This window comes from Oncorhynchus mykiss, chromosome 1 (genome assembly GCF_013265735.2).
Source record: "Oncorhynchus mykiss isolate Arlee chromosome 1, USDA_OmykA_1.1, whole genome shotgun sequence".
In the NCBI taxonomy this organism is placed as follows: domain Eukaryota; kingdom Metazoa; phylum Chordata; class Actinopteri; order Salmoniformes; family Salmonidae; genus Oncorhynchus; species Oncorhynchus mykiss.
Window position 1 is genome coordinate 13,801,376 of NC_048565.1, and position 5,000 is coordinate 13,806,375.

At 51.8% G+C, this 5,000-nt stretch overlaps 1 protein-coding gene across 7 annotated transcripts in view; it reads right to left on the reverse strand.

Annotated features, from left to right (window-relative positions):
- The window catches only part of LOC110485551 (nuclear factor 1 A-type), a 303,738-nt gene that overhangs the window by 15,649 nt on the left and 283,089 nt on the right, over positions 1-5,000 (reverse strand). The window lies entirely within an intron of this gene.

Sequence of the window (5,000 nt, forward strand, 5' to 3'; positions counted from 1 at the left end):
CTCCTCTCACTCTACCTATGTCTCCCCTCTACCTTCCTCTCTCCCTCCTCTCACTCTACCTATGTCTCCCCTCTACCTTCCTCTCTCCCTCCTCTCCTGCTCCATCCTTTACAGCTCCCTGATTATTCACCACCATTACATATTTACATCCATACTATCATCAGCCACCTATCAGTATATTACAGTACACTATGCTATGTCAAAGTCCCAAATGGCATCCAATTCCATTTCTAGTGCACTACTTTTGACCAGGACCCATAGTATTCTGGTCGAAAGCAGTGCACTATATAGGGAATAGGGTGCCATTTGGGACGTATCCTATGATACACCTCCTCGGTGTCCTGCAGACCTCCTCTAGTGCAGACACCCAAACTAACTCATAATCAGTGAAATAATCATAATCAGTGAAATGACTAGTACTGTAATGCAACATTATTAACAGTGTGTGTTTTTGGTCTTGGTACGTCTTGTAATATTACTGTACCCCCAGATGCATTGATAAGTGACAGTGTTGTCTGAGACAGTTGTCTGCTTGTATTAGAATGCATCATAATTACTGTGGGAAAGTAAACTGGTCAGAGCTTCTCCCCCTACTGGTTCAACAAGGTAATGACACCCAGCCCGCCTAAATACACAACACACTGTTTATTATTATGGCAGCGCCAAAACAAACAATTTAAAAGGTGAAATATTTAACTTCTGTAAAGGTGCAATCTGTAACTCATACACATTTAAGTGCAGAGGTAGTATACCTTCAAATCAGAGAAGACAAAGACAGATTGCGCATTTAAATCCGCCCTCTAAAGATGTGCTAATGTCCTACATGAGAGAAGTGACTATAAGGCAACTGTGATCATTTGTACTAGCCTCACTGTGTGTGTGTGTGAGTGTGAGTGTGAGTGTGTTTGTGTGAGTGTGAGTGTGTGTGTGTGAGTGTGAGTGTGAGTGTGAGTGTGTGTGTGTGTGTGTGTGTGTATATATGTCTCGACTAGTCAGGAGGACAAGGGGGCGGGCTGTGTGTGTATCTGGTGTGTGAAAACAGTATTCTAGACAGGCACAGAGCAGAGCATCACGGGGTCCTCAGTGCTGTGTCTCAGGGGGCAACCGCCACTGACTCCCATGGCAGCGCTGACTCGCAGGCACTGTGCCCACAACACTGGTCATTGGCAATGCCTAAAACCCTTTCCCTTCTTCCACGGGCACTGACCTCGCCACCGACAACCCCCCACCCACTCTCTCAAACAAGACAACTTTTCAATGAGAGAGGGAGAGGGGGGTTGGAGGGTGGACACACACAGGCACCTCAATCAACCCTTCCCCCTCGTTTCCATGGTGAGCAGACTGGGAATGTTTACTATTACAGTCACATCTCTCCCTCCCTCCATCCCTCACTCTATCCCTTTCTCTCTCCATGGGGCTAACATTGGCCATTATGGGTAACTTTTGTGCCCCGAGCCGCGGGGTGGTTATCAAACAGGCGCTGAGGGCCGTGTGTGTGTGTGTGTGTGCATCTCGGGCGTTTTCATGTTTCATGCTGTAATACACCCCCCCCCCCCCCCACAGACAATAAAGGAAGGCATGGCAGAGGGAACATGGCTGCTCACGTAGAGTCACCCCCCTTGTAGAGTCACCCCCCTTGTAGAGTCACCCCCCTTGTAGAGTCACCCCCCTTGTAGAGTCCAGTGTCTGGACCCTTTTAGAGTCACCCCCCTTGTAGAGTCACCCCCCTTGTAGAGTCCAGTGTCTGGACCCCTGTAGAGTCACCCCCCTTGTAGAGACCAGTGTCTTGACCCCTGTAGAGACCCCCCCTTGTAGAGTCACCCCCCTCGTAGAATCCAGTGTCTGGACCCTTGTAGAATCCAGTGTCTGGACCCTGGTAGAATCCAGTGACTGGACCCTGGTAGAATCCAGTGTCTGGACCCTTGTAGAGTCCAGTGTCTGGACCCTTGTAGAGTCCAGTGTCTGGACCCTTGTAGAGTCCAGTGTCTGGACCCTTGTAGAGTCCAGTGTCTGGACCCTTGTAGAGTCCAGTGTCTGGACCCTTGTAGAATCCAGTGTCTGGACCCTGGTAGAGTCCAGTGTCTGGACCCTTGTAGAATCCAGTGTCTGGACCCTTGTAGAGTCCAGTGTCTGGACCCTTGTAGAGTCCCGTGTCTGGACCCTTGTAGAATCCAGTGTCTGGACCCTTGTAGAATCCAGTGTCTGGACCCTTGTAGAGTCCAGTGTCTGGACCCTTGTAGAATCCAGTGTCTTGACCCTTGTAGAGTCCAGTGTCTGGACCCTTGTAGAATCCAGTGTCTGGACCCTTGTAGAATCCAGTGTCTGGACCCTTGTAGAATCCAGTGTCTGGACCCTTGTAGAATCCAGTGTCTGGACCCTTGTAGAGTCCAGTGTCTGGACCCTTGTAGAATCCAGTGTCTGGACCCTTGTAGAGTCCAGTGTCTGGACCCTTGTAGAATCCAGTGTCTGGACCCTTGTAGAATCCAGTGTCTTGACCCTTGTAGAGTCCAGTGTCTGGACCCTTGTAGAGTCCAGTGTCTGGACCCTTGTAGAGTCCAGTGTCTGGACCCTTGTAGAGTCCAGTGTCTGGACCCTTGTAGAATCCAGTGTCTGGACCCTTGTAGAATCCAGTGTCTTGACCCTTGTAGAGTCCAGTGTCTGGACCCTTGTAGAGTCCAGTGTCTGGACCCTTGTAGAGTCAAGTGTCTGGACCCCTGTAGAGTCCAGTGTCTGGACCCTTGTAGAGTCAAGTGTCTGGACCCTTGTAGAGTCCAGTGTCTGGACCCTTGTAGAATCCAGTGTCTGGATCCTTGTAGAGTACAGTGTCTGGACCCTTGTAGAATCCAGTGTCTTGACCCTTGTAGAATCCAGTGTCTTGACCCTTGTAGAATCCAGTGTCTTGACCCTTGTAGAATCCAGTGTCTGGATCCTTGTAGAGTCCAGTGTCTGGACCCTTGTAGAATCCAGTGTCTGGACCCTTGTAGAATCCAGTGTCTGGACCCTTGTAGAATCCAGTGTCTGGACCCTCTCTATGGGTGTCTGAAGAACTGAGAGGGATTGGAAGAGATCACACCAGCACCACTGCTATGGCTAGAGAGCCTAGCTCTGCTCATTTACATTGAAGTCAATGACAAGATCATTTTCTGCTTTTACAAGTGACTTAGTCCAAGAACAACATGAACAAATAGACTAAAGTTATTTATCAGATAAGACACTGTGGTGACTGCAGAGCCCATGGTCCTTATGGTCATTCTATAGGGTTAGGGTTATGCCCATGGTCCTTATGGTCATTCTATAGGGTTAGGGTTATGCCCATGGTCATTATGGTCATTCTATAAGGTTAGGGTTATGCCCGTGGTCCTTATAGTCATTCTATAGGGTTAGGGTTATGCCCATGGTCCTTATGGTCATTCTATAGGGTTAGGGTTATGCCCATGGTCCTTATGGTAAGAGTAGGGGTGTTAACCACGCTGTCCTGCCAAACACCCAACATGACCTCATATAGTTATGGTCACCTAACCATCCGCTAATTCCACATTAGCATGATTCCCTCCTCTCCACTGTGATAGCTTTCTGGACCAAAATGACATACTGAATACACATTAAAACAATGGCTCACACACACCCACATGGGGATTGTGTGTGTGCTGTATGTGTGTGTTTGGAGGGGTGGTTGAGAAGCCAGCCTCAGTAACACAGGCCTCAGCGCCAGGCCACATTAATAATGTACAGAACGCCAGATCGCAAGGCCTGAGCAAACACAGATGGATAGAGGAATGGGCTGGCTTAGTGGATAACCCTGGTGGAGAGGGAGAGAGAGAGAGAGAGAGAGAGAGAGAGAGAGGGTGGGTGGAGAGAGAGAGAGAGAAAGAGGGAGGGTGAGAAAGAGGGGGCGAGAGGGAGAGAAAGAGAGGGGGAGAGAGAGGGAGACAGAGGGAAGGAGAGACAGAGAGAGACGGAGAGAGGGGGTGGGGGGAGAGACAGAGAGAGACCGAGAGAGGGGGTGGGGGGAGAGACAGAGAGAGACAGAGAGAGGGGTGGGGGGAGAGACAGAGAGAGAAAGAGAGAGACAGAGAGAGGGGGTGGGGGGAGAGACAGAGAGAGACAGAGAGAGGGGGTGGGGGGAGAGACAGAGAGAGACAGAGAGAGACAGAGAGAGGGGGTGGGGGGAGAGACAGAGAGAGACAGAGAGAGGGGGTGGGGGGAGTGACAGAGAGAGACATAGAGAGGGGGTGGGGGGAGAGACAGAGAGAGACATAGAGAGGGGGTGGGGGGAGAGACAGAGAGAGGCAGAGAGAGGGGGTGGGGGGAGAGACAGAGAGAGACAGAGAGAGGGGGTGGGGGGAGAGACAGAGAGAGGCAGAGAGAGAGGGTGGGGGGAGAGACAAAGAGAGACAGAGAGAGACAGAGAGAGGGGGTGTGGGGAGAGACAGAGAGAGACAGAGAGAGGGGGTGGGGGGAGAGACAGAGAGAGGCAGAGAGAGGGGGTGGGGGGAGAGACAGAGAGAGACAGAGAGAGGGGGTGGGGGGAGAGACAGAGAGAGACATAGAGAGGGGGTGGGGGGGAGAGACAGAGAGAGGCAGAGAGAGGGGGTGGGGGGAGAGACAGAGAGAGACTGAGAGAGGGGGTGGGGGGAGAGACAGAGAGAGGCAGAGAGAGGGGGTGGGGGAGAGACAGAGAGAGACAGAGAGAGGGGGTGGGGGGAGAGACAGAGAGAGACATAGAGAGGGGGTGGGGGGAGAGACAGAGAGAGGCAGAGAGAGGGGGTGGGGGGAGAGACAGAGAGAGACATAGAGAGGGGGTGGGGGGAGAGACAGAGAAAGACATAGAGAGGGGGTGTGGGGAGAGACAGAGAGAGACATAGTGAGGGGGTGGGGGGAGAGACAGAGAGAGACAGAGAGAGACAGAGAGAGACAGAGAGAGACATAGTGAGGGGGTGGGGGGAGAGACAGAGAGAGACAGAGAGAGACATAGTGAGGGGGTGGGGGGAGAGACAGAG